At 43.8% G+C, this 19,378-nt stretch overlaps 1 protein-coding gene across 1 annotated transcript in view; it reads left to right on the plus strand.

Annotated features, from left to right (window-relative positions):
- The first annotated feature begins 6,798 nt into the window (after nucleotides 1-6,798).
- Nucleotides 6,799-19,378, plus strand: part of LOC135977522 (uncharacterized) — a 28,544-nt gene continuing 15,964 nt past the window's right edge. The window contains exon 1 of the mRNA XM_065578792.1: nucleotides 6,799-6,884. The gene's annotated coding sequence lies outside the window, so the exon portion shown is untranslated. The remainder of the gene's footprint in view (nucleotides 6,885-19,378) is intronic.

Raw genomic sequence — 19,378 nt, forward strand, 5'->3', positions numbered from 1 at the left:
ACATGTGGCTTGATGGATTTTTACAACGCGTGTAGCTCTTGGTATTACATACAATATGATGGGGGCTAGTTTAGCTACAACTAATCAGGAAAAAGATCTTGGAGTAATCGTGGATAGTTCTCTGAAGATATCCACGCAGTGTGCAGAGGCAGTCAAAAAAGCAAACAGGATGTCAGGAATCATTAAAAAGGGGATAGAGAATAAGATGGAGAATATCTTATTGCCCTTATATAAATCCATGGTACGTCCACTTCTTAAATATGGCTTACAGATGTGGTCTCCTCATCTCAAAAAAGATATACTGGCATTAGAAAAGGTTCAGAGAAAGGCAACTAAAATGATTAGGGGTTTGGAACGGATCCTATATGAGGAGAGATTAAAGAGGCTAGGACTTTTCAGCTTGGAAAAGAGGAGACTAAGGGGGGATATGATAGAGGTATATAAAATCATGAGTGATGTGGAGAAAGTGAACAAGGAAAAATTATTTACTTGTTCCCATAATATAAGAACTAGGGGCCACTAAATGAAATTAATGGGCAGCAGGTTTAAAACAAATAAAAGGAAGTTCTTCTTCACACAGCGCACAGTCAACTTGTGGAACTCCTTACCTGAGGAGGTTGTGAAGGCTAGGACTATAACAGGGTTTAAAAAAGAACTAGATAAATTCATGGAGGTTAAGTCCATTAATGGCTATTAGCCAGGATGGGAAAGAAATGGTGTCCGTAGCCTCTGTTTGTCAGAGGGTGGTGATGGATGGCAGGCGAGAGATCACTTGATCATTTCTTGTTAGGGTCACTCCCTCTGGGGCACCTGGCATTGGCCACTGTCAGTAGACAGGATACTAGGCTGGATGGACCTTTGGTCTGACCCAGTACAGCCATTCTTATGTTCTTATTAGGGATTATTTTAAACTATGTGAATATATTTGTACTGAGCTTGGTGAAATGTTTGGCTAGTCTGGGATTTTAAAAGGGATTCAGTGCCCAATTCCCACTGAATTTCCCACTGCTTTTGTGCAGGATGGTGCTGAATTTATCTAGTTATTAATTACCATAGTGATGCTTCGAGACCACTCTTAGGGACCAGGGCCCTATTGTGCTCAGTACTGTACATAAATATTTTAAAGAAGGAGCCAGTCCCACAATCTATCCTGCAATTGGAATGGGCTTCAGTGGGGGCTCTGTGTGGTTGGTCTGACTTTGTAGAGCCTAGGCCCATGGTGAGATACAACAGACTAGATGGAGAAAAACATAACAGGTGGAAGGAGGAGGACATGGTAACAGTGACACGAGCATGTTCAGTATACTCAGCTACAGTGTCAGCAGACCTCCTGCTTAGCCATTGTGTCAGGTGTTTTATAGGCATCCTGACCTATAACCCAGTCTGAAGCCCACCAGCCCATGAAGGTTTTTAGAAAAAAAAGAACAAATTAAGGTATTAATATGGGTAGTAGTGAGATTTTTTTTAAATTAGTGGTCCAACAACAACAGTTTCAACCACCTACTCTGGAAATATGGATTCTTTCGGGCTGCATAAGAATCTTCTGATGCCCTGAGGAGTTCTCTTCAAAGCCTATGTGATTTAATTAGAACTAGCTCAGTTAAAGCAGAGCTGGGTAATAGTTACCAATTCCCTATTTGTCTTTGTTCCCTCTAGTATTCCTGCACTCACCACTTCTTTCCCTCATTGCCCTAATAGAGCCGCAGCAGCTGCTGTTCCTTGTTGCCTTCTGTATTCCATTCACAAGGCATGCACACTCTCTGTAATATAATCAGTGGCCTAAGAGCGGAATGCCCTCCTCAATCTGGGTTTGAGTTGTCGCTCCATACTGCCACCACAGCACTGGTTCATCTCAAGAAAAACATTGGTGCTGATCCACCTGAATATACCCTGTCCTCTTCTTACTCTTGTGTTTTTATTCATGGCTCCTGGCAAGGAACCGATATGCTATTTCACTCAGCAGAGTTATTCATACACAAAGATAGATGGTAAGATTGAAAGCAAGTCTGAATTCATCAAAGTGGAAGACAAGACAAAAATTTTCAGCAAAATACCACTAGCATTTATGCTAAAAGGGGGAAAAAACACCGGTATCTGACATTTAAAAATAATGCCTCATGTAAACACTAAATGCCTTTTTAAGGTCATCAAGAAGTTTTGACTACAGTTCTCTTTTTCTTTGTATTAATTATGTAATCAGTAAAGATGTGCTTCCCACAACTCCCGCTTTACGTGTGAAATTGAACAGTGACCGTGGAAAAGGTAATGCTGCAAGAATTAAAAGAGCTCAAGTGATCTGCAGCTACTTGGCACAGGGAATATTGCATCACATTTAAGTCCTTTGGTGCTTATTTTAATAACATTAATCATGATGAACTCTTTAGTCATTAAAGAGGATGAAATATGCAATTCCATGGGAACCGTTTTGCAATTTAACTTATAATTTATCACCACATTGTTATGATGAATACTTCAAAAAAAATTGCTTCATATCAGGCAGGTTCACCCATGGAGTGTTGGTTTCATTTTGAAACTTTGCATAATATTCATAATCAGAAATCAATGCATAATTCTTTGTTTTAATTTAGTAAGAATGAAAACTCAGGCTATAGGCCTGGACTATTAAAATTACCTTCAAAGGGAAGTTAGAAAAAGGAGATTTCGCTTATAAAATATGCAATCTCAGTCCTTTTGCCTCCCTTTGTCCTGATGACCCCTCCATAGATTTGTAAGGTGAAACCCTGGCTCTGTTGTCACCAATGGAAGTTTTGCTATTCACTTCAACGGAGCCAGAATTTTACTTGTACATTTTAAAGTTCAGAAGGAGACTACTGTGATATCAGGCATAACACAAGGCATAGAATGTCAACCTGTAATTCATGCATCAAACCCAATAAATTGTGGCTGAATTAGAGTGTCTCTTTTAGAAAGACATTTAATTTTGATTTAAAGTGATGGACAACCCACCACATCCCTACATGCAGCAATCAAAAACCAAAAAGGCATTAAACTGTATTAAAAAGTACCCATAATGCAGTTTATATAAATGATGGGACACCTTAATCTTGAATATGGTGTTCAGTGTGGTTGGGCTATTCAAAAGTGCCTTAGACACTTAGGAGCAAAAGTGCCATTGAAAGTCAGTTGTCAGAGTGCTGTGGAACTAGGTCTAACCTTGGATTGCATGGGATTTTTGTTCTTCCCGATGTAGTTATCAAATCTTAATGCGTTATGGGAGTGTAGTCTGAAATTTGGCACTTTTCCAGGAAATTGAGGTCTGCAGCTAAGGCATGGTGCTGTTGCTTTGAAAGCAATGACAAAACTCCACCTGACTTCAGTGGTGCAGGACTGGATCCCTTACCCCAAGGCTGCATAAAATTATTATAGATTTCATCTAATTTAAAATGGACCATTCATGGGATACACCAAATAATATCTCAGTAAACCATGACAGAATCTTGTAGATACATGGCCCTGATGTCCCTTGAACATGATGGTGATGTTGATTATTTGCTCCTTGCAATTTTAAAGACCTCCCCAGAGTGCCATGCTACAGCCTGATTCAAAGCCCACTGAGGTGTGTGGGATTCTCTGCATTGACTTCAGTGGGCTTTGGCTCAGGGCCCTCTTAGAACTAACTTGAACTGGACTTCAGGGAATGGTTGAAGAATCTTTAGTCTGTTAGTTTGCTAATTCATTTGAGATCAGAGTTATAGATGTGTTCGGTTCAATGGTTAATTTACTGAAACCATCTAACAACCTGGTGCATATTAAGATGACCGTTATGAATTTTAAGGCAAGTTTTATAACATTATAAGAGTTTTTTATAGTGCTTCCATCAGAGGCTCTCAAGGTACATCACACATTTTACCAGCCTCTCTCACTCAGGGGAATGCAGGAACTGCAGCTGTCCTCAGCCCCTGGCCAGGAGTATGACAGTGGAGAAGGCTTTTTTGTGTGTGTGTGTCTTTTATCCTGCACTCTTGTGGACAAACATGGCGCTGGACACAGGCTGACTGTAAATGAATTGCCCAGGGTAATAGTGAGTCTGTGGCAAAACCCGGAATACTACTGATTTTGATTACTAAGGTTCCCAAACGGGGATCAGGACCTCATTGTACTAGCAACCAGAGCTGAATGAATAATTGATTTTTTGGTTCGGTGGCCTAATCGAAAAATGTCTCCAAAAATCAGTTAATTTGGAAGCCAAACTGCTTTTTTTCCCCTCATCAAAACAAAACATTTAGTTTGGGGCAAATTAAATGTTTCAAACATTGTTTCAAAAATGTTAATTTGAAAACATTATGACATTTTAAATAAAATCAGTTTTTATCAGCTGAAACTATTTGCCAAATTTGATTTGAATTCACAAATAGTTTTGGTGCCGCCCATAAATATATATTTCTGAGAATTTACTGTTACTCAATTTAGGGCTCTCACCCCCGCCCACCCCCCAGCAACCCTCCCTTTTGGGTACTCAGGAAGAAAGGGACTCACCTTTACCCCTCCATGGGCTCAGGGCTCCATGGGTCTGTGGGACCTTTTCCCGGTGAACAAGTATTACACAGCTATATCCTTAGACCTCTATTTAATTAATAATTGATCAACAGAGAACATATGCTAAGAATACAATACTCACCACTCCCAGTAAGGCAGATAAACTTTTCTTAATGGCCAGTCAAGATTAGATCATCTGGTGACTCCAGCTTCTGCACGGTATGGTCAGCAAGCTGTTGAGGTCTGGCAGTTCTGATCTTGGGCTGTGTCTCGGATTAGATTCCAAAGAGCTTCACATTTTACACACATTATATAGGTAAAACCACTACTACTTTATCTATACTTTAACCTATCACAGGTCTAAGAACCTTCAAACAACACATCTTAACCAATCATATGCAAGCTCCCCCGTGTCTTACGTTTATCTATTACTTTATGTATTACAGTTTATCTTTGTGGCTTTGTTTTTCCAGATGGTCAGCACAAGACGTTTTCCAAGGTTGATCTAGTGCTAGTCTATGGCCAGTTCTTCTTGGCTTTCTCGGAACCCTCCCAAAAATTCCTTACCGTTAGCTTTTCTTTCCTAGTGGCTGTTGGTTGGTGCATTCCTGAGGTGGGAGTGCCTTATCAGCAGTGGAACATTTTGTTTTCAGTAATGTAGTGAATGTTGGTTGGTAACAGATTGAGTCGGGGTGGATAAATTGTCACGGCTACATTACTGTTCCCTGAAAAAATGTCACCCAGTTCTAATAGCAACCACCACCACAACGGTCTCTGCCCCAGAGATCTCAGAGTCTAGAAATGGATCCCATTTCCATGCTTAGCCAGTAGAGCTTGCTTCTTTCTTTCCATGAACCACAGTGTATGTATCCTTCAGCTACTGGCTGCTCAGGATGCGAAAAACATAGCTCATTGTTAGCTACCATTGCAGTGATAACACCGGTAACACAATTCTATCATGACCAGCAGGTGGATGTCGTGTACTAGAGAGAGACTAGAGAGTGTTTGTCCTCCCTCCCCACTGCATTAACCAGTTCTAAGCGCTGTTAGGCTGGATAAAAGAATGCCTGCTCAACTCAGCCAAATACTAGTGTGCCCATGTTTTTGTTAAGTGTTCTTCACTCCCGTTCATGCATGGGGAATGCCACATTTTCATTCTATTTATTAAAGAAATCTCAAAGAATTTATTAAACCAATGTAAAAATACCATCAGTTCCAGCTCTTTTATTTGGTTGTTGTTATATATTGTCATTGCAGTGACCCCCAGAGGCACGGATCAGGACCTGCATTGTGCTAAACATTGTACACGTGTTATGGGGAAAAAACAGGCTCTGCCCCTAAACACTTACAATATTAGCATCTGATGAGACTACAGGCAAAGATAGGGCAAGGTGATAGTGAAACAAACATGATTCACATAATCAGCAATCTCAGCAAACCAGCTGCAATGGGCTTTTCAAGTGTTTTCTAAGTATCACAGGAGCGATGAGTAATTTGCTTTATGAATTAATGGCTTGAATGTTCTTTATAAAGAGCTAGACATCTCAGTAGAGCTTGGATAGCTTGTTTTAATGTACCCGCTTCCGGAAGAGCTTGCAGATGGAATTCCTGCTGTGAATGAGAATGTATATGTAGAACGCCGTGTTCAAATAGGTTGCAATGTGGAGTAATGCGACACTAATAATGTAAATGAACTAAGCACAAAAGAGAAGGGGCTGAATGTTCCACACTGATACAGCCACTTGTACTGGGTTAGATTTCAGAGGACCTACACTAGCCATAGGACTGGTGTAATGGAGTAGAGAACCTGGGCCACAGTCTACTGGGAAACAGTTATTATTGTGGTAATAGCTAAAGGCCCAATAAGGGATCAGGGCCCCATTGTGCTAGTACAAACAAGTAGTCCCTGTCCCAGAGACCTAGGAGTACGATGATGCAACAGGGGCATAAGGAGCAAAATAGGATGAGGGACAGGTAACAGTAACGATGGGTGTATTTCCATAGGTAATGGAAATACACCCATGCTGCGGTCCAGCAGCCTCGCTAATGCCTGTAACAGCAAGTGTGATCCCGCTCTTGCTGAAATCAGCGGGAGTTCCATAGGCGTGTGCACGGGGTGTGCCCAGGCACACCCTAATCATGCCTGAGCTCCATCTGGGAAGGCTGCTCCTCCCCCGCTGGAAGCTCGGAGAGGGGAGGAGGACAAGGAGGAGGCTGCTTAGCACGCCCGGGAGATCAGCTGTTGGCAACTGCCAATCAGCTATTTAGAATGCTGCAGCAGCCCTCATCAGCACTGGCTGGCTGCAGCCAATCAGCTGTTTGGCGCGAAGTCCTGCCGATCAGCTGTTTCCCCTGCCCCTACTGCAGCTTGGAGACTGCAGGCAGAGGTAAGTGAGTCTTTCTGATTTTCAGGGTAGAGGGTGCTGGGCTAGGGGGGACCAGCAGCCAGGGCAGGGCAGCTTCTGGGCTAGCTGCAGAGGGGTGGGCAGCCTCTCGGCAGGGGGCTGGGGGGAGATGGGCAGGCAGCTTCTGGGCTAGCTCCAGGGGACTGCTGGGGGGTGTATGGGCCAGGGGCTTTCTCAAGGACTGAGCCAGCCAGTCTCAGCCCACCCTGGTGTTTCCCCCAGGACCTGTGCTCCCCTTCAGGAGAAACCAGCTGCAGACCCCCTTAGTGCTGGGCAGGGGCACAAACCAAAGGACGTGGTTCCTTTAAGAAAAGTTCTTCCTTGTGTCTTTTGAGTGAAATTGGGCTGGGGCCAGCAGCTTGCCCCCTCCCCCTTCTTTACCTGTCCAGAGGGGCTTCACTCCAGCCCCAGCTGCAAATGAGCAGCCTCCCCAAACCTAGATGCTGCCCAGCCCCCTCCCATGCAGGCTCTGGGAGCTTCCAATCCCTACGGTTCCCTTATACCTGAGAAAGTAATGCTTGCCCAGCTCAAAGCTGTCTCCCCGTCCCCCACACCCAGATCAAGCCTGCCTGAGGGGCTTTTCCTCCGAGAGGAAATTTATCCCCTCCCCCGCCGATCAGCACCACCTCCTCCCAGTGTAAGGAAGGATTGATTCTCTTCCCCTGGATCCCCCTTCTCCCCCGCCCCCAGCTCCTGGGGAATTCCTTCCCTTGCATCCATCCCCCATATCAGCTTCAGGTCAGGAGATGCTGCCCTGCTTCACCTTGGGACATCTGAGCTCCTCTTGCTTCAGGGTGCTGGGCTGCTGCAGCCCGGTGGAGTAGGCAACTGGCCCCTAATCCCCTGCCTTTGGCCATGGTCCCACCAGGGGCTCCCCTCCCACAAAAGTTGTAGAGTGTGTGAAGGAGTCAAAACGGGGGAGGATTGCAGCCCTGGGATTGGGAAGAGCTGGAGCAACAACACAGCAGCCACACAGCAGGCTGAATGAATGGGCCATTTCTATGCTGGGCTGTTGAATTAAATTTCTCTCTGTGTCAGGGCATGTAGTTTCTAGGCTGGCTGCAGGGGGTGGGGTTCGGAGGAGACAGAGCTGCTTTGAGTGCGTGGGTGGGAGCAGCTGCTAAACAGAGCTACCAGGAAGTGGGGAGCAGAGAGAGATGGGAAAAGGGACACAGGTGAAGAGCAAGAACTGGGAAACATCAGGAAGGGGAGATACCAATGATAGACACACTTTCAATAACTAGAATGAAAGTGTATAAATGTTGAAAATAGCCTCCCCTCAAAACTGGCAGAGTAATCCTCCAGCAGCCACACCTCGCTCTTAAGGCAGGAGGGGCAGAAAGGAGTGAGCAGCTGGTGGGAGGCATTTAGGGGAGGGAGTTTGCAAGAAGGAGGTTTTCAGGGGGGTCTAGAGGGATGGGGCAGGAAGAGGTGGAGTGGATAAGGGGGTGAAGCCTTGGATAAGGGGGTGAAGTCAGGATGGGGCACCCACCGGCAAAACCAAAAGTCAGCACCTCTGAGTCGGGGTGACAGGGTCCCCCTCGCCTGCACAGGGTGTATTTGTTTCCTGTACAAACTTCCCCAGCAGCTGCACAAAGTTGTTGTAATTGTGTCACACAGTGAACCCCATGCTGCTACCAAGACCCCCTTTACTCCCCCGCCCGGGCCCGCCCAGCCAATTGCTGCCTCCCCAGCGCTACACATGACCTTTGACTTACGTCAGTCATAGCGCTATTTCACCATTACACTCCAGCTTGGTTGGCGCTCTCTGCGCCTGCCCCGTAAGTGCCATCACGTCATTGGTCAAGGGGATGTCCAGGGGGTGGGATTTGGTGGGCTCTATTCTGAGTGGTGGCGTGGTAAGGGGGCTGGGCCAGGTCAGGGAGGTCAGATATGGGCCTGACTGTCTCGGGGGCAGTCAGGGGACGGGGAATGGGGGCGTTGGATGGGGTGGAAGTCCCAGGGGGCCTGTCATGGGGCAGGGGTGTGGCTAGGGGTCGGGGCTATCAGGGGACAGGGGGGTTGGATAGTTGGTGGGGTCCTGGGGGGTGATTGGGGGCAGGGGGGTCTCTGGAGGGGGCGGGCAGGGGACAAGGAGCAGGGGAGTTGAATGGGTTGGGAGTTCTGGGGATCCTGTCAGGAGGCAGGGAGTGGTTGGATAGGCGTGGGAGTCCTGGGGGTCTGTCCGGGGGCAGGGATGTGGCTAAGGCTCAGGGCAGTCAGGGGACAGGTAGGGGGTAGGATCCTAGGGAGGCAGTTACAGTGGGGGGGTCTCAGGAGGGGGCAGTCAGGAGACAAGGAGCATGGAGGCTTAGATAGGGGGTGGGGTCCTGGGGGGCAGTTAGGGGCAGGGTCCCAGGAGGGGGCAGTCAGGGGACAAGGAGCAGGGGGGGTTGGGGTTCTGAGGGGGGCAGTCAGGGGTGGGAAGTAGGAGGGTGTGGATCGGGATGGGGGTGGGGCTTGGGTGCACACCCTAATCATTAGGGCCTAATGAAATGTGCTGCGCACGCCTATGGAGAGTTCTACTAGTGTATTCCAGGGCTGTAAGAACAGGCTCCGTTTTTCTATCTACAGAGGGAGTTGTAGAGGCAATTCTTTTAAAACCACAGCTGGCAGGAAATCTCTCTTCCTCCCTGCCACCCCTCCACCCCAGCAAGCCCCGATCAGGGCTAATCAATTTTTATTTATTTCTGAAACTGTGTGTAGAATTGAATGGTTCTGTGTTTAACACCAATATTTAGCAATCTCTATTGTACTAGGGCCTAACAGAGGCCAGACTGATATTTTGAAAATGTTAAACTTTATTTATAACTCCTTCTATTAGCAACTAAATGGTTGGGAGAAAAAAATCTCTAATACTAGTTTCCTTTGTGCATGCTTGTTCTCACTCAAGGGTACGTCAGAGACAATTCTATTTGTCACAGTACAGCAACCCAGCACTTTGGGAATCATAATGTATGATTTCATAGCTTTGGTGGATAAATAGCTATAATTTTCATTAGTCCTCCTTGAGTAAGCTTTCCTGTTGAAACAAGAGACAAGGCTAAGAGTGAGGTTTTCATCACTGAAGCTGTGGCTTTATTGTGCTAAAGAGTAAGCTATGATAAAATGACATTAATGATGATAAAGCAAATTGACATATTACCCTATATGCACATAGTGTATATGACAGAGGAAGGGTTTCATCTGTAGCAATTGCTTATATATATTTATATCACATTCTAATATAACTTTCTCAGTGGAGGTCTTAAAAATACCAAGCCTGATTTTACTCCTCTGAGAATTATGCTATTGACTCCTAAGGGATCAAAATCTGGCCTTTCCTAGGTTTGCTACAAAAAGAGTAACTGACTTATTTCACGTGGATGTGAGTGACTGACTGTCTGGAGTTTAGCAGAGGGTGAAGTTATGTGAGGAAATGGCGCCTGAGCCTCATCTGGTGGAAATGGATAAAACTCTATTAAAAGCCCATGTGATGTTTAAAAACAGTGGTAGAGGTTCCAGGACTCAGCTAGTGGTGGAAAAATGACAGTAAGGTGATCAGGAACAGTCAACATGGATTCACCAAGGGCAAGTCATGCCTGACCAACCTGATTGCCTTCTGTGATGAAATAACTGGCTCTGTGGATATGGGGAAAGTGGTGGACATGATATATCTTGACTTTAGCAAAGTGTTTGATATGGTCTTCCACAGTATTCTTGCCAGCAAGTTAAAAAAAGTATGGATTGGATGAATGGACTATAAGGTGGATAGAAAACTGGCTAGATCGTCAGGCTCAACAGGTAGTGATCAACGGCTTGGTCTAGTTGGCAGCCGGTATCAGGCGCAGTGTCCCACGGGTCTGTCTTGGGGCCGGTTTTGTTCAACATCTTCATTAATGATCTGGATAGTGGGATGGATTGCACCCTCAGCAAGTTTGTGGATGACACTAAGCTGGGGGGAGAGGTAGATACGCTGCAGGGTAGGGATAGGGTCCAGAGTGACCTAGACAAATTGAAGGATTGGGCTAAAAGAAATCTGATGAGGTTCAACAAGGACAAGTGCAGAGTCCTGCACTTAGGAAGGAAGAATCCCATGCACTGCTACAGGCTAGGGACCGACTGGCTAAGCAGCAGTTCTGCAGAAAAGGACCTGGGGATTACAGTGAATGAGAAGCTGGACATGAGTCAACAGTGTGCCCTTGTTGCCAAGAAGGCTAACCGCATATTGGGCTGCATTAGTAGAAGTATTGTCAGCAGATCAAGGGAAGTGATTATTCCCCTCTATTCGGCACTGGTCAGGCCACTGGAGTACTGCGTCCAGTTTTGGTCCCCCCACTACAGCAAGGATGTGGACAAATTGGAGAGACTCCAGTGGAGGGCAACAAAAATGATTAGGGGGCTGGGGCACATGACTTATGAGGAGAGGCTGAGGTAACTGGGCTTATTTAGTCTTCAGAAGAGAAGAATGAGGGGGGATTTGATAGCAGCCTTCAACTACCTGAAGGGGGGTTCCAAAGAGGATGCAGCTCAACTGTTCTCAGTGGTGGCAGATGACGGAACAAGGAGCAATGGTCTCATATTGCAGTGGGGGAGGTCTAGCTTGGATATTAGGAAAAACTACTTCACTAGGAGAGTGGTGAAGCACTGGAATGGGTTACCTAGGGAGGTGGTGGAATCTCCATCCTTGGAGGTTTTTAAGGCCTGGCTTGACAAAGACCTGGCTGGGATGATTTAGTTGGGGTTGGTCCTGCTTTGACTAGATGACCGCCTGAGGTCTTTTCCAACCCTAATCTTCTATGATTCTATGTAACAAAATGGTAGGCCAAAAGCCAGAAACAGCTGTGTATATACATATCCATCCCTAATGAACTGAAGGGCTTTAAAGTACACAACAAAGCAAAGAAATGAAACAGTCCATAAAACTGTAGGTTTTAAAGTCACTTTATATTAAGGTTCTGTTTATAAAAGATTAATAAATTATTAGAATCCAAAAGTTAAGTAGATTGCTTATAACCACTTATTACACTTTCTATTGATGTGCTTATAACCATCTAGCACACGTACCACCTAATGTTGGTAGTATCTTGATAACATCTATTAATAATTTGTTAATCCTTTATTAAAGTTGTTTTATAAAGCGTGACCCGCACCGCTTCTCGCAGCTCCCATTGGCCAGGAAGAGTGAACCGTGGCTCCTGGGAGCGGCAGGTGGCCGTGCAAATGTAAACAAACTGTCTGGTGGCCTGCCAGCGGATTACCCAGGCCGCAGGTTGCCCACCACTGATCTAGAGTGTTTGATATGGAAAACTGTAATTGACTGACTACTTTGGAATCATTTTACCACTTAAATATATTTTTCTGTTTCTCATGTCTTGTTCTTTGTTACTAACGGCATTAACACAATCTCTTAATATTTCAACTGTTTCCCCTCAGATCCTTAATCCCTTGTTTGTGATATTATTTCCATAGCAACCAGTTACGTCAATAAGCAGAAATTTTATCAGCATTAGCATGCCCTCCTGTGGGAAAAACCATGTAGAAGGTCAGAGTTGAGGTAGCAGATTAATATATAATTAATTGGTGAATTTCCCAGCAATGCAACTTTTACTTCCTTTGGAGGGGGAGCAAGTGGGTTAGGGCCAAGTCTCTTCATAGCTTTGGCATAAGCTAGAGGAGAGTACGAAAAGGGGCTGCATCTCCATGATCCTCTGCCTGGCTGAAGGACCTTGCCTCCCTCTGAAAACAAAACTCTTCCCTTACTCAGAAACTCTGCCAGTCTGTGTTGAGTAGTTTCCCAAATCACTAGTCCCTAGATGCAGGGGAAGCTGTGGTCTGGTCCCATGTCTGTTATAAATTCACAATAGGCAACAGAGCACAAAACAATGCAGTGATCAGTAAATGCCGGCTCACACAAAGGAAGATCTTTGAATGCTTCCTTCTGCTAAGGATTTTGCTTAGGAGAAATGTAATCCTGTATTAGGCTATTTTTCCTTTGCTTAAAAAAAAAAAAAAAAAAAAGAGAGAGAGATAAGCAGCATCTTAAAAAGAACCAGAGGCGGAATCACTTTGAGGGCTTTATTGTGAACTAGCAACGTGAAAGCAAATATTGATGATGATGGGATCAGTGAATAATTGTACAGCCTCTTTTGCAGAGGGAAAAGAGCATGCTTATTGTGTGGTATATTAGGGGCCAGATACTCAACTGGTGTAAATTGACATAGCTCCATTGACTGCGGTGGACCTGTGCCAATCTACAGCAGTTTAGGATCCAGCCCTCTGATTTCAAAGCCCTATAGCAGTAATTATATTGCGTTTCAGACATGAAAAGCTACAAAAATCAGCCAAGTACATAGATTTTATTTCCATCCATTTTACATAATGACACTTATAATTCATTGAATATTATTTCTGACTAAATGCAAAAGCTCTTGAGTTCTGAATAAAACGCATACAGAAGGCACATTCAGGAGCATATTTCCAACCCCCCCCCGTTTCTTTATTTGGTAACAGACCGGCCATGCCTAGTGTGTGTGAATCAGACGCTGGAACAGTGTTTGAATTGGTGTCCGCATGGGGCGATAACTCATGACGTGATTTTAAATAGAAACTTTGGGTTGCTTAGAGGCGACCTTTGCCTATGCTACACTATATTCAAAGAAAACCTGCTTGCCTTAAATACTGAAAATGACAATAAAGTGAAGGTTTTTATTAAAAAAATCTTATGTTCCTCAGACAGCACAATCAAGCAGAAAGGAATATAGTACTAATTAATGAGGTTTTCATTGAACACCCATTGATGTTTCTAAATTAGATGGTCTAATACAGTATTTCTCAACCTTTTTCCATACCATGCCCCAACTTTACATAAGAGACTTGGTACCATTCTCCCATCTAGCCATAAACAAAGGAAGGGTGTTTGGTGCCCTGAAGCCTGTTGGTGATATGTCTGAGCTTGCAACCCCCATGTTGAGAACTGCCATCTAACCAACTGCAAATGATTAGGCTTGATGCAGAAATCACAGGGCAAAGTTGTAGGGCCGATATCAGATGGGGTCAAACTAGATAATCATAATGATGCCTTGTGGCCTTAAAATCTAAGCAGAGTCTTTTGTTTGACTAACAGGCCTTGCATTAGGCCGATATGGCCTAGATCCATCCTGCACTTAATCTATGGTGAGATTTTTCAAAAGTGGCAGAGTGACTTCCTATTGGATTTGTGCTCCCAGGTCAATGGAACCTGTACTCCAAATCACTCAGGCACTTCTGCAAAATCCCACCACTACTATAGAGATTGTCAAATTAAGAATTATGTAACTGTTTTGGTTAATACTAGTTTAGATTTACAAGACTGATGCGGAAGAAGCTTAAGAAATTATTTCAAAGGGATGCAAAATGGCTTTATAATTGCAAAATAGGTTTGAAATCATTTAAGTCAAGTGGATTTGCTGAAAAACATCCTCAAGCTGACTCTATATCAGAGCCATGGAAGTTTGTTTTATGTTTTATTTTGGGAGCAGATAAAAATTTGCCTTTCTATAGATGTGAAAGTTTGTAGCTAGATGTAATGAGAAAGGAGTTAGCTGACTCTACAAGGGAAGGTTTCGTCATGTTCGAAAAGAACTTTCTCAGTAGCAGGCCACCTTTACAGTTACACATTTGATTGTGAACTAGTGCCTGAGTAATGTGGAGAGAGTATGTATATGAAAAGCAATTAGAATACATCTGCAAGATTCAGGGAATCAAAGAATCTTTGCATTCTTTTTGACAAGGAGTACTGGATTGTGGGGCAGTGCTGGGGGAGCAGTATGGCAATCTCAGCCATCAAGTGGCAGGCCTCCTTCCATCTCTTGGTCAGTGTCATGACCACAGCTGGTCAGAAGAACTTCAGCTGAGCCATATTCTGCCAACATTGAAATGCTTTGCAATATCTTGTTGATTTGTTTTCCTGAGATTTAGTTTGAGGAGGGGAAAGGGGAAAATTCCAACAATATCAGAACATCCTGTTTTGACATTTTGCTAGAAACGTTTCACTTATTCCTTTCAAAATGGCCTGTCATTTTGATTTTTTTAAATTTTGCATTATAGGTGATAATAGAAGGTCAAAATCAAAACAAAACCTTTTGATAAACTGGGTTCAGCAATGTTTTATTTGGAATATTCTCTCGGACAATATCAAAATTTGGGCGAAAACAAATTTCAAAAATCCTTTGTAAACTGGAAATTCCATTTTCTGCACAGCTCTCAGGGGGACGGCTACAGCACAGGCAAAGAGCTGGTCGGGGGGAGGTGCCGCCTACAAAAGGCAGCGTCAAATGGCAATGAGCTGTTCCTGTTCAACTGACTGCTTTGCTGCTTTGGTAGCCAGCCCCTCTCTGAGACGCCACTGGCCCAGGCTGTTATTACAGGAGAAAGGAGGGAATGAAAGGGTGGATTGACTGAGGGAGAGGATTGGAAATAGGAGTGAGAAAAGACTGTACTTACAGGCTCTGTGCTTGTGCTCAGGTGTTGTTTGTTTGGAGTCCAGGAAAGGATGTTAGAACATTGCTCAAGACAATTGCTGGGGCTTTCACACATGTGCCTGGACTAGTTGCAGCAGGACATTTTCAGTAACAGCTGGGGTCATGGGCCCTCACCCTCATGCTCGTGTTATCATGGATATTGAGGAAAAATTAGCTGTTTGTGCTTGTGATACAGCACATCTCTGCTCAACAGGAAAAGCATAGATTGCAGGAAGTCTGCCTGAACCTTTCCTGGGCAGCTGGACTCTGCCTATTGGCTTATAACAAATACTAGGCCAAATTCTGTCATTACATCATTGCAGCCTCACTGTCTTCAATAGTATTGCACAGCTGTTCCTAATAGCAGAATTCGGCCCAATCTAAGTAACGTGGGTATGAAAACAATCAAACCACCCCACTGAAGAGGTAGTATGAGGCCTAATCTGAAAAGCAAACCAATCTGGGCTCTGTTTGTCTGGTACATAAAGTTGCCTTGCACTACTCTGCTAGGGCAAAGCAGTCCCACACCTATTAGATCTCACAACAGGAAGGTTCCCCTTGCATATGGTGACTCTCTTGTCACACAAAACTGCTGTAGTAATTCCTATACCACAATCTCGTGGCTGTCAGCTGAGGGGATGTGGCTGAGGAAAAGGGAGTATGGGTGGGGCATCCCTATACAGGCCTCATACCACATGGCTGGAATGGCTGCTGCTGGCCACTGGCTTAGGCTGCTGTAAGTTATGCTGCCTGCTGGTTCAGTGCAGAGCGGCCCCAAGATAAGAGAGGTGCAAAAGTACTTTAAAGTAGTCCCATAAGAACATAAGAATGGCTATACTGGGTCAGACCAAAGGTCCATCTAGCCCAGTATCCTGTCTTATGACAGTGGCCAATACCAGATGCTCCAGAGGGAATGAACAGAACAGGTAATCATCAAGTGATTCATCCCCTGTTGCCCATTCCCAGCTTCTGGCAAACAGAGGCTAAGGGCACCATCCCTGCCCTCCTGGCTAATAGCCATTGATGGACTTATCCTCCATACTTTTATCTAGTTCTTTTTGAACCCTCTTATAGTCTTGGCCTTCACAACATTTTCTGGCAAGGAGTTCCACAGGTTGACTGTGCGTTGTGTGAAAAAATACTTCCTTTTGTTTGTTTTAAACCTTCTGCCTATTAATTTCATTTGGTGGCCCCTAGTTCTTGTGTTATGAGAAGGAGTAAATAACACTTATTTACTTTCTCCACACCAGTCATGATTTTATAGACCTCTATCATATCCCCCCTTAGTTATCTCTTTTCTAAGATGAAAAGCCCCAGTCTTATTAATGTCTCCTCATGCGGCTGCCGTTCATACCCCTAATCATTCTTGTTGCCCTTTTCTGAAAGTTTTCCAAGTCCAATATATCTTTTTTGAGATGGGGTGACCACATCTGCACGCAGTATTCAAGATGTGGGCGTACCGTGGATTTATATAGAGGCAATATGATATTTTCCATCTAATCATCTATCCCTTTCTTAAAGATTCCCAACGTTCTGTTGGCTTTTTTGACTACTGCTGACATTGAATGGATGTTTTCAGAGAACTATCCACAATGACTCCAAGATCTCTTTCTTGAGTGGTAACAGCTAATTTAGACCCCATCATTTTATATGTATAGCTGGGATTCTGTTTTCCAATGTGCATTACTTTGCTTTTATCAACATTGAATTTCATTTGCCATTTTGTTGCCCAGTCACCCAATTTTGAGAGATCCTTTTGTAGCTCTTCGCAGTCTGCTTGAGACTTAATTATCTTGAGTGGTTTTGTATCATCTGCAAATTTTGCCACCTCATTCTTTACCTCTTTTTCCAGATCATTTATGAATATGTTGAATAGGACTGGACCCAGTAGAGACCCCTGGGGGACACCATTATTTCATGTTCTCTGTTCTGAAAACTGATCATTTATTCCTACCCTTTGTTTCCTATCTTTTAACCAGTTACCAATCCATGAGAGAACCTTCCCTCTTATCCCATGACTGCTTACTTTGCTTAAGAGCCTTTGGTGAGGGACCTTGTCAAAGGTTTTCTGAAAATCTAAATATACTATATCCACTGGATTCCCCTTATCCACATGGTTGTTGACCCCCTCAAAGAATTCTAGTAGATTGGTGAGTCATGATTTCCCTTTACAAAAACCATGTTGACTCTTCTCCAACAAATTATGTTCATCTATGTGTCTGACAATTTTGTTCTTTACTATAATTTCAACCAGTTTGCCTGGTACTGAAGTCAGGCTTACTAGCCTATAATTGCCAGGCTCACCTCTGGAGCCCTTTTTAAAAATTGACATCATATTAGCTATCCTCCAGTCATTTGGTACAGAAGCTGATTTAAATGATAGGTTACAGACAACAGTTAGTAGTCCTGCAATTTCAGATTTGAGTTCCTTCAGAACTCTTGGGTGAATACCATCTGGACCTGGTGACTTATTACTGTTTAGTTTATGAATTTGTTCCAAAACCTCTGTGACGTTATTGACATGAACTCTGATCGTATAGATCATTGTTGCAACCAGGGTCCTATGGTTGCACCAGGTCTTGTACAGAGGAGGTCAAGTGGGGTGTCTATGGAAAGGTTGTAGTTTGCTGGTTATGATTATGCTGACTGTATGAGTATCATTTTTGTATTTGAAGTTGTGAATATTGGCTATGTACTTGTATCTCAATGTGTTTGATTCTAAGTAGCCTCAGTGAAGCATTTGGTCAGCTTCTTGAGAAAGGACTGTTCTCAGTAAGTGCCCAATCAAGAAACACTTAACTGACAATGGACTTTGAGAGACGCCAGTCCACATCTGAGCTTTCCTGGGAACGTTCAAACTAACATGTAAACAATGATGTCAGCCTGCAAAAAGCTGAATCATTCATGGACATGTGACTTGCCCAGATGGCTACAAACTCCATCTTGTTGCTGTGACTTTGCACAGAAGAACAAAGGGGTTTCTGCCCACAAGAGGGAGAATATAAAAGGCCCTGGAAGCCTCTCCATTTTGTCTTCAGCTGGCTCAAGAGATGGCCTCTCCACCCCCAAAAGATGCCCGAAAGAAATTGGAACAAAGGGTTCCAGTCATGAGAAATCCCCTAGTTACCACTTGAGCTGGAACTAACAAGAACTGTATCAGGGGAAAGGATTTGGCCCAGACTAGGAAGGAGTCCAGTCTGTGAAAGAAGCTTCTTTGTCACCTAAAAAGAATATCTCAGGTTTGGGAATCTCCCTCACATTCTCAACCGTTAAGACTGATGCAAAAAATTCATTTAGTTTCTCCACAATGGCCTTATCATCTTTGAGTGCTCCTTTTATCATCTCAATTGTCCAGTGGCCCCACTGGTTGTTTAGCAGGCTTCCTGCTTCTGATTTACTTAAAAAAAATCTATTATTTTTTGAGTCTTTGGCTAGCTGTTCTTCAAATTATTTTTTGGCCTTCCTAAATATATTTCCACACTTCATTTTCCAGAGTTTATGCTCCTTTCTATTTTCCTCATTAGGATTTAACTTCCACTTTTTAAAGGATGTCTTTTACTTCTTTGTTGTTTAGCCAGGGTGGCTCTTCTTTGGTTCTCTTACTATGTTTTTTCATTTGGGGTATACATTTAAGTTGAGCCTCTATTATGGTGACTTTAAAAAGTTTCCATGCAGCTTTCAGGGATTCTAATTTTGGTGCTGTATCTTTTAATTTCTGTTTAACTAACCTCCTCATTTTTGTATAGTTCCCCTTTCTGAAATTAAATGCTACAGTGTTGGGCCGCTATGATGTTTTCCCCGCCACAGGGATGTTAAATTTATTTATATTATGGTCACTATTGCCAAGCGGTCCAGCTATATTCACCTCTTGGATCTGATTCTCTGCTCTACTGAGGACTAAATCAAGAAAATTGCCTCTCCTCTTGTGGGTTACAGGACTAGCTGCTCCAAGAAGCAGTCATTTAAGGTGCCAAGAAACTTTATCTCTGCATCCCA

Source organism: Chrysemys picta, unplaced genomic scaffold, assembly GCF_011386835.1.
Source record: "Chrysemys picta bellii isolate R12L10 unplaced genomic scaffold, ASM1138683v2 scaf2, whole genome shotgun sequence".
NCBI classification, from domain to species: domain Eukaryota; kingdom Metazoa; phylum Chordata; order Testudines; family Emydidae; genus Chrysemys; species Chrysemys picta.